Source organism: Chiroxiphia lanceolata, chromosome 10 (genome assembly GCF_009829145.1).
Source record: "Chiroxiphia lanceolata isolate bChiLan1 chromosome 10, bChiLan1.pri, whole genome shotgun sequence".
NCBI classification, from domain to species: Eukaryota; Metazoa; Chordata; class Aves; order Passeriformes; family Pipridae; genus Chiroxiphia; species Chiroxiphia lanceolata.
In genome coordinates this window covers 13869517-13880385 of record NC_045646.1, presented here as the reverse complement: position 1 = coordinate 13880385, position 10869 = coordinate 13869517, and positions in this window count along the sequence as shown.

Here is a 10869-nt window from a genome sequence, read left to right as displayed (position 1 = left end):
CAGGAGCAAAATCCAATTTGCAGTCGTTTGCCCCGCTGGCACAGTCGCTTTCGAGAAGAGCTGAAACGAGAGTAAAAACTTGCTGGCGGGAAAAACTTGGGAAAAAACAGCTCACCCACTCGTGTGTGTGTAGGGAGCCGAGGACTCCCGGTCACTGGGGTGTGAGTGGACATGTGTGTCCCACTTGGCAACCCCTGACCTTCGGCAGCCCTCGCTGCTGCCCAGCGCATGGGTATAACCCGTGTTCCTGTCTCCACCCGTGGCTGTGCTTAAAGAGTCACCTCGACGTCGGCAGGAGAGAGGTCTAGGGGAATTCAGGTGACCTTCTGGACGCCTTTTTCCCAAAACACTTGACAAATCCGTTAAATCAAAGTCTTCCAGAGGCTGGAAGTCGTCCTTTGCATCCCCAAGGATCACAGGCTGGGGAAACTTGAACTGAATTCATCCCTATGGGAGTGAGAGCGCACCATCGAGGGGCGTTCGGAAAATTTGGAGGAGGCAGTTAAATCGGTCAGACAAAGAGGTTTTGGTTTTGATTTGGGAATATTTTGTTCCCCACATAATAATATCGATTCTGAGCGGTTTTGCAGAAAAGGGGGTAAATCCGGCGATAAAGGGGTGCGTCCCAACCGCGTGCTGCCAGAAGCGTACCTGAGCCTGCTTACCCAAATGACCTGGACAAAGTCTGGCAGGACAGAGCCCCGCTGCCCCTCGGAGCTGCTCCCTCGGAGCTTCCTCCCCAGCGCTGCCCCCTGCGCGTGACGGGTTCCCCCGCCTCTCCCACCGCCGCTGATTCCCGGCTTTGAAGCCTGTGCAGAGCGCTTGGAGACCCCCCGGGGAGACGTGATGCTGTGAGCACTGCTGGAGTCAGCTTCACCCCTCCGTCTCCCTCGAGGGACCACGACGCGGGGGGGCACCCCAGTTTGGGGCCGTGAGAGGGCAGGTTGGCCCGGGTCGGGGGCCTGAACACCTGCTGGCCGGGCTGGGTGTGCCCACCTTGGCCACCAATAGGGCATCCCCATCCTGACCACTGACTGGACGCTGCCGACATTTCACCCGTTGTGCCCCGATTCCGTCGGGACCCGGGAGCACCGGGACGGTTCTGCCACGCTCTGGGCACGGTGGGCCCGGAGCCAGCCCGGGATCTCACCCCGGGATGCAACCTCGCCGCTCCTCTGTGGGAAATACCGGCATGTGGTCACGTTCACGAGTGGAGAGCTAATAGAAGGGCTAGTGTGCCCTCCCAGCTCTGGGCTGCCCATGAAACTCTGATGTTCAGTGCCCGCCCTGCTATCATAGACCTTATATGTTACAATCTCTCAGCCCTGTGGGGAAACTCTCTCTGGCCCAAAGGCCCCTTAATCTGGACTTCACGTCTTCTGAGGACCGATTCCGGAGCTCCCATAAAAACTTCCCCGGAGTAAAGAAGAATGGGCTAGTTTGATCCTCCGAGTGCTTTCGCAAGTCAGGACACAGCTAAGGAACGGAGAATAGTGAAGATCGTTCCCTCTGAATGCCCAAAGTGCCTGCTAAGTACGGGCAGGTCCTCGCAGTTCTCAAAGGCTGTGCCTTGCTTCAGTGTTTACTCCCCATTCTGCAAATGTCACCAGAATGCAACTTTAGTGCTTTGCGGTTAATATTTTTCGCCCGAGGTCTATCACTAGCATTAATTGTCCCAATAAATTGAGATATAGTGTGCATAATGCAATGTAACAATATGGTTATATTCCACGTGTATGACTTAATTAAGCTATTTGCAGCCTGATGCTGCAAGTCAACGGGTGTGCAAGTGGATTAACAATGTACTGTTCTCGTATCCTCAGGATGGTGCATAATTACTTTACTGGCGGTACATATCAATTTTTGATGATTGCAGAACACATGCTCACTTTACCAACAAGCGCTTTAATAACTCTCCGTTGTGTTTTAAAAAAGCGTTGTTTGGAAATATTTGGAAGCCTCTGCAAATAATGTTCGAGGTTCGTGGCGCGAGGTTTAGTTAGACCCGATCTCTGTTTGACGGAGTGCAGAGGTTGTGAGGCAACCCCCGTTCCCGCTGCCCGCTCCCGGGGCCTTGGAGAGGCGCGGAGCCGAGAAGGCCGTCGAGGCACGCCGGGCTGTCCCCTGGGAGGGGGGCATGCGGAGGGGGGGGGGCAGCGTGCCCCAACACATGCTCCTGACATTTGCGAACGGAGTAATGCAATTAGGAAACTCGATTACAGGGCGGCGACGACGCTGGGAAGCCCAGGGTCTTTGTTCCCAGGAAGATGGCGCCAGGGTCTGGCCGACGGGATTTAGCATGTGCCTCTCCAGGCGGAGGTGGAGGGCTACGAGTGCCGACCTTTCTGGGGACAACCTAATTTCTGCATGCTAATCGCGATGGGGAGGCGGGTACCATCCATCAGAGCGAGTTCCCTGCGCCACGCCGAGCGGGGCCGGGTTGCCTTGTCCAGCCGGGCAGCGCCGCCGGCCCAGCGCTCTGCGGCACCAAGAACACCTCGTCGCAAAAATAAGAAACGAAAAAACAAGGCACTAAGAGCTGACATATGTCCTCGGCACGCTCAGGCGTCGCCCAGGAGCCCGACAGGGAGGGCCTCGAGGGGTCGGGGTGGGTGCGCCCGTCTGCGGGCTGGGCCCGGGCTCCGGCGTAACCAAAGGCAGATGGGTTCCTTGGCTGCGGAGGGCGTTTAGCAACTCCCGACCGCCGGGACTGGCCGGGGATTGGGCTGCCAGCCCGGCCGGGGTGGCGATCAGCCGGTGGCGTCGGGCGAGGACAGCTTTGCGCGGCCTGCGCGACCCCCGGCGCCCCGCTCCACACCCTTCTGCGCCCAGGCGTGGTGTCGCTGCTGCTCCAGAGCCTTTCTGGAGGAAAACGATTTGTTCTTGTACCTGAAGCAGGTGATGTTTATGCAGAGACATCTGAATGACAGCAGGAGTGAAGGACAAATCTAATAAAGCCTAATAAACCGTGAGAGTCTAAATGTCATTAAACTTACAAAGATGAGAATCCAAATCACCAAAAAGGTAAATGTCTTCATTAGTCTGATCTCTGAAGACTGTCGAACATTTCATTAATTTATAATTTATGATTGTTTGACAAATATTGAAAAGTATGTAAATATGAGGGGGATAATGTCTTTTCTGCGGGAGATAAGGAAATGACCCAAACTGTACGTGCCTGCTAGATTACACACGAGGTTCCATCTATCTGTTATCAAACTGTGCTTTCCCTTTATACAACATATTGTGCAACTGACAAGTGCAATAGTGCAGATAACCAATGGTTTAAACGTAATAAAGGACAACAGCCATTTGCATTTTTTACATTTTATTACAAAGGTAATTTACTATGACACATTTCTGAATGTAATTTATGAAAACATTTTAAGGCAATTATGTAATGTATACAGCACTCGAAGACACAGAAAGTCAGATAAATAATAATCTTATGGATCTTCAGAGACTTTCTATAACGCTGAAAATATAGACTTTCACAGGAACAGCAGTAAAACATAAAATCATAGAAATAAAATGCAGAATGATGTAATAAAGAGGAAATGGCTCTACTTCGAACTGGAATTGCAAAATTAGATATTCAAGGAAAGAATCTCATTTATTCTAAAGAACCAGATTATCTCCGAATATTTTTTTCCTTCCTCTGCGCTGTAAAAAGGGCTTATAAAGAAAAGAGGATTTCAGAGGAAAAGGTCTTGCACCTCAGTCTTCCCTGGTGGACCAAGTAGTGGACATTCCAGTGGGGATCCCGGGGAGGCAGGGAGCAGCCTCAGCCTCCCTTCACTCTCCTATGACAAAGGGGAATTGCGTGTTTATTATCACTCCTCGTCTCGAAATGAGAGAGGGGCAGCAGGCGCTGTTTGGTGCGGGCAGAGGTGGCTGCGCAGGGCCGGGGCCCGCGATTGCGGGCAAGCCGGGGGTGCGGGCAGAGCCGGGCAGGGTCGGCCGCTGCTTGTCCCCTCCGCACCCCAGCGGCTGGACCCGGGAAGGTTTCCACAGCCCCCCCCGCTTCTCAGCACAGCGCACACTTGTTCATGCCCCAGTGAAGTCCACGGAGAGGTGGCCACTGTTCTGGTGGGCGAGGGGCACGGGGCTGTCACCTGGAGGGGGTCCTGCGCCACTTGCGCCCGCCCCCTCCGCTCTCCGCGGCTGGCGCAGGAGCTCTTCTCTGCTTACCGTGGAGAGCAGAGAGACTCCCAGGAGAGGAAAGGGGACAGCATCGCCCAATAAATGTCTTCAGGTGGCTCCAACAAGCCATTTGCACCCAGAGGGTGAGCAACCCATCGCGTGCAACTGCCGCGGGTTTGGGTTTTCTGTTTGGGGTTCTTTTTTCCCAAAGCTGCCCAGTAGACAATAAGCCACGGAGCAGAGTTTTGTAAAAGCCCTGCATTCCCCAGAATGGGCTCTGTGTCTTGTCTTTAAATAAAACAGTGCCCTTTGGCCAATGTGCCTGTAACGAGCTTGTAAAACAACCAGAAATCTCAGCTCGTCCTCGAGACTACAACCAAGTCGCTTTATTCCCAAATCTTGCAAATATGTTAGGAGTGTTAGAAGTGGGACTAAAAAGCCCCCTAGCAGAGCTGGTTACCTGCTGTGAGCCTCACTGCCACAGACCCTTTCACCAGACATATTAAATCTCTTACCCTAAGAAAACAGGCACTTGTCACAATTGAAACACGACGTATCGGGGCAGCGGGATGTAAGAGTTTAGGGAACTTTATATTTTCCCCGGAGGCCCTCCCGAGCGGAGGTCCCTAACACACCTCCCCGAGAGGCCTGAAGGATGTCCCCTAGCTTCAACGTTTCTGAAGGCCACGTCCAGAGAGGTGCTCCAGATAGGTGGCCCTCGACGGCCTCCCCTGTCCACCGCCAGCATCTCGTCCCTGGCCTGGCGCTGAGCTGTTTATGGGGCGAAAGAGATTGTGACGAGATGGCAGGTGATTTCCCACCTGGAACCCAGTTTTCGGCGCTCCCCCTCCCCGTCGGTTGTCCCTGCTGTCTCCCGTGAAGGTAGATCCTGATGCCCACCCCAAGCCCGGGGCCACAGGGCACGGTCGGCGGGAGTGCTGCTCAGCCTTGGGAATCGCCACCCCAGCCCCCCAGCAACCGGGCCTTGGGAATCGCCACCCCGACCCCCCAGCAACCAGGGCGGGGGGCCGTCATCTCTCCCCCCCCCAGCCCTTCGGCAGCACGCTTGTCATTCTTTCCCATCTCTGAAGTATGTGTTTTATTATAGATTATTTAATTTGATGAGTAACATTCCCACCGCCCTGAGCAGAGTCTAAGTGGAAAAAGGTTTACTCGGGTTTGCGAAGCAGTTTCAATGATAATATGATAATTCAATGACGCGCACACAAGAAATGCAGATATCGCCAGAGGGGCAAAGCCGGCTTCCACCGATCTAGGTTGCAAGGTTTTCCACCCAAACGAGCCCTCTTTTTTTTTTTTTTTTTTTTTTTTTTTTTTTTTTTTTTTTCTGATGGAGACAAGGAACAAGATGTGTCCTGTCCCACAGTCCCACATCTGCTGCCAGGACAGGTCCTCCACGCGGCTGTTCGTGACCATCTTGGGTAACGACTGGCAATTGTTAAAAACTAACAAAATGTCCCCTGTGATGTAAATCAAATATATGTCAGGGGAAGGAAAGACACTGGTAACCCTTTTTTTTAGGGCGTAAATGATTTCTTACAACACTCATGGGTTTGTAACTTGCAACGAAAGGAGGAAAAAAGGCAGAGACGGCCGGAGGCTGAGCTGGGAGAAGCCCACCGATCCCTGAGTCATAAAAGTGTACAATGAAAGGGCTTTATTGTCTCTCGTTAAGCAGTTCATAAGTGACCCCGTTTATTTCTGAATAGCCATGTTTTGATGACTTATAGTATATGCAAAAACAAACTTTCCCGCGGTGTTTTTTTTCTCCGTCATGCTTTTCTTTTCAAATAGCCAGATGATTTTAAAAGAAAAACACCCAGGAAATGATAAATCGCGTCGCATAGCTAATGGCTGGAGGGCGCGTTTACCAATTCATAATCATTTATTCTTGGTGATGTATGACCCTTACTCTTAAATCTCAAAAGCTTCTATTTGAAGGTGTAAATAGCTTTTTCCCCCCTTGCAGTAAACCTTACTGCATTAGCAGTGATTGATCTCCTGTACAATTCGTCCCAGAGTGCTATTTTAGAGGGGGGAACACTGGCTTTTGGAGATTAACTGGGGAGTCTGTTACATATTAATGAACCTAGGAGATATACTAACGTTTTGGTAATTTAGTTATTTGTGTCTATAGCTTTCGCCGTTATTTTCTCTTAGACCCCCGCGGTTGTTATACATCGAATTAAAAAGTGGTCCTTCAGCATCATTTTTTCAGTGGCAACTAAATGCCATTTAATGTGAAAAACAAATGTTGACTTGTCTCTTGAAGGAAGTGTGTTTCTTGGCAAGACATCAAAGTGTTTTAAACTGTATTAGAAGGGTTTGTTGGTTTTCTTACGCGGAGCCTACGGTAATGTAAGGAAACAGCCTCTCGGTGGAAGCACCCGTCGGAGGGGGGAGCGGGCGCTGCGCGGTGCTTCACATAGGTGCAGGCTCGAGAGGCGGCTTTAGCTGCAGCAGGAATGCATGGGCACCTCTTCGCTGGGATTACAACCTTGATTAACGTACTAATGAATAGGGATGTTAAGTGTCCGTCCGGAAACCCGTCTGTGAGGAGGAGTGAGAAACTCCTCGGTTGGGCTTAGCCTGCAGAGAGACCAACTTCACTAAAATGCCATTAACCTACTGCTCCGTAGCAGACACTGGGGCAAAGCACCTCGGAGATGTCTGAGACGGGTCTGAGGTGGAAGCAGGGGGTGGAAACCCTGCTGGGCTCTCGCCTCTGTCCCCGCAGCTGATTCGGGGCTGCAGAGCGGGCAGGACAGCCTGGAGCCGCCGGGCCGGGCACCGAGCTCTCGGCGCCGGTGCGGCCGCTGCCCGACTACTCGGAAGAAAAATAGTGTCGGGGAGCTGGCGGGCTGGGGGAGAAAGGAGCCTGCGTGGGTTTTTTAGCAGTTCCTCTCGCTATTAACTTTGACGTCTTGCTCGGATTTATAAATTAGAGTTCATTATCCTCGAAGGTCGTTAAAGTAGGCAGCTCAGCTAAGAATTAATGCTTGCAAACCCGCTCGCTACAGCTGGCTTCGCCCTGACCTGTCTGGTGGGCTCAGGAAGTTGGCGGAGACTTCAGTCACTCCAGTGGTCAAGGAGAGACATCGGTCCCTCCTGTCTTCTACCCTCCTCCTCGCCATTTATCGCCGGTAGAGGGTTGAAATGCAGCTGGCCACCAGCCTGGAGAGAGCAGCGGGCGGATCCCCAAGGCAAATGGATCTGCCCTTATTTTTGAGGGGAACAAACATGTTTCTTTCCCGTCGTCCCGTCCCAAAGTTAAACGTTTGTTTAGGACAAACTCGAGAAGCAACAGTCTTTGCGAGAACCTTGTTTTCCCCTTCTCCTTGTGAATAACAAAGTGGTCATAGGCTACTCGGCCAGTTGGCGAGGAGAGAACTTTTGTTTTCTGGGGCGATTTATGTTCTTTATAAATATGTGGTTTGGAAAATAAAAAGAGACTTGAAAACGTTGTTACAATGAAAAAGGACAAATTAGAAGACATTTTCTGTGATCAAAGGAGGAAGAGAAAGCGAGTAGGGGTATTCAAAAAGCTTGACTTATTCACACAACTCCTTTGGAGCCCAGGGGCAACAAGCGTGTCTTACATTGAAAAGGCGGCTCTATTCAGAGTGCAGGTGCGAAGTGGTGTGGCACATTCTGCCACATTATGTAAAGGTTGTTGGAGATTAGTGTTCAGACTTAATAACTAAAGCGCTTGATTTACATTGGAAAAAAGCCCCCTCATCCGTGAAAGCAAAATAATTTAACGCGTGATCATTTCGAGTGCTGCTGATATCCTAATACTTGCATTGTTCTCGGCCAAGTACTAGAGGAGCGCGGATTGATGCTTTTGGGAACCTATCATTTACAGCCACTGAACTCTGCTCAGAACTGGAGGTCTGGAGGGAAGATAAAAGAGGGACACAAGAGAAAAATTTCGCATTATGGGAAAAAAAAAAAAAAGGAGAAAACAATATGTGACAGTTCCCCTCCTCCCTGAGGAAGACTCCGTGCCTCCTGTCCGGTGCCAGGGCGAAGCAGCGCCCAGGTCTGCGGAGACGAAAATTGGGCTCAGGTCTCAGGCTCTTCCCTACTCCGCCTTCCCCAGTCGCAGCAGAATTACTTACCTTACTAATTATTCATATTTATGTAAATGTCATTAGTTAATGTAACTTTCTATAAAAAGATAATCAGGCGAGAACGGAGCATAGGTATTACCTTAAGTGCATTGGCTCTGGTTGTTTCATTCATATGTTAATACACGTGATGCAGTCGTGCCAGGCGTGGGGAGGGTGCAGAGGAGGGGAGAGGAGGAAGGCGACGGAAAGAAATTAAATAATAATAACAAAGCCCCACAAAGGCTTTAAGTTTGCATCGCGGGATCAAGGAACACGATGCCTTCTGATGCGCTGAACAAAGGGGGGACCCGGCGCCGTCCCAGCCGCGGCGGCTGCCCGGGCATTCCGGCAACTTTGGGTGGCTTTTTTGTTTGTTTGTGTCCCCTCCTCTCCTGAAGGAGAATTTTATGCTTCAAACCGTTTCGATCTACCCAAATCCTCGTGCCGAGCTGAGTCCTTCAATTCCCGAAAGACCTGAATTAAAGTATCTTTGTACGGGACACGCACCAATTAAAATTGCAATACCTTTTTGCATCCCTCTTTAGTGTAAGCATTTTAGGGCCATTTCCATAAATTCTCAACGAGAATAAAGGCTATAATGGGAACAAGGTGAGAAAGCTGTTAACCATTGTTTCAGCAAGAAAAGGTCGTAAGTCAGGCAATTGGTGTCTGACCTGTCAGGATAAGGTATAAAGGCTTTATTCATGCAGTCGCTCACGATTTTCTCAGCTCTCACAAAAGTGTTTTTATGATTCTGTTTTCTTACCTCGTTCCTTAATTAAAAAGCTGAATGATTAGAATAGCACCTGCATAATGTCTGAACGACGCCTGCATACTAATTCGCGAGTCTTTACATCTAGTAATTATAACATAAAATCAGAGATTGAATAAAACAGAAGGATTTTGCCCCTAAAGCCCTGCTAATCCTCTTTTAAAAGAGTCTGCTGAAATAATTCAGAACAGTTTCCGGAAGTTGGATTACCGATTCTTTTTTGACTATTTACAATGAAATGATATTTCACACTTAAAAGAGTCTCTGTATTTCTACAACAGGTTTTTAAAGGTGGCCTGTTTTCTAGACAATAACAGTCCGGTGACTCCTTTCTTTTCCTACCCATTTTTTTCCCCTCCTCCTCCCAGCAAAATCTTCATTTTTATCAAGTATATGCGAGGATTAATCTGTCCTCAGGTAGGGATAACAAAACCTTCCCCCTTGAAACCTCCCTTTGGCTCCCCACTCCCGGACTCCCCGGAACGAGGGAAGAGGGAGGGCTGCAGGAGGGCAGCCCAGTTTTGCCCAAGTTCAGATGCATCCTGTTTCCTGGCCGCTGGCAGGAGCAGACGGCGAAGCAAGGAGCTCCCATTGCTTCACTACTGCCCGCATCCAGGGCAGAGGATAATTTAAGCCAGCAGTGACTAGGCAAAAGTTGGAGACTAATTTTCTGTGTGTCTTCCCGAAACAGCTGAGGGGTGGGGTGGGGGAATGGTGGTGTCCGCGCTTTTGTCTGACTTTTAGGGCGTCCTGTAGCAGGCATCCTCAGGGGCAGCAGCGAGGCGGGGGAGGGGGGGGGGGGCAAGAGGGGGCTACTGGGCACTGGCAAGGTGCTCTCAGGGGGTTCCTCCAGCTTGGGAGGCCGGCGCAGCCACTCAAGGTTCACCCCGGCTCCTGCCACCGAGGGCTCAACCCCGCACCCTGAGGTGGCTTCCCCAGTCCAGGTACAGCAGCAATGACATGAAGACAGGGTTTACGACAGTATCGAGCCGATTCTGTCGGTAACTTTGACATGGGAGGAAAGAAAAAAACCTTCAAACAACTAAAAATCTGCCGATTTGTTAGAGCGTCCTACTTATTTTAAGAAAAAGGTTTCCTCGTAGCCCGGCGTGCTCCAGCCTGGCCATGGGGTTGGCTGCCTCGGATGAAGAAGAAAACGAAGCTGATGCGCCGATTTCCAAACTCGCAGTTAGTGCCCGCACCCTTTGCAGCCCCGCGGGATCTCGGCGCCTGATGCAGACGAGCCAACGTGGTCCTGGCCTCAGAGCGGGATGGATCCTAATGTAGAAGAAGTTGTGAATAAAGTCAGCCTCACGAGAAGTCGTGGAGGTTTCTCTGAGCTGTTGACATCATTAGGAACACCTTAATCTGCTGTGCCTTTTTTTTCTTTTAACTGTTAAAGAGTTGGTTTTGCGGTGACTCCTTCTCCTCTCATAATGCAATTCTGCAAAAACTCTAAATAATGTAGAAGAAAATGGAGTCAATGTGTCATTCGGCATTAAAAATCTAGGGGTTTAAACTAAAATCTCTAATTGCTATCCTGGCCCCATTATAACCATGGGAAAGACATACTCTGCTGGGATCTCAGAAATGTTACATATCTCTTAAGCAGGCGCTCCCCTTGTTTGTTTACTCTAGCTTACTTTCATTTATATCCCAGGAATATTATTTCAGTAGGCGACACACGAAAAGACAAAGGGTGTAAATAAACCAACATATGGCCCAGAGGTTTTAGAGAAGCTGGAGCCGCTTAGCAAGTCATGTGGGTGATACTGGGAATCCGTCTTCTGTCCTTCCCCCACTCCCTCATAACCTCTTTCT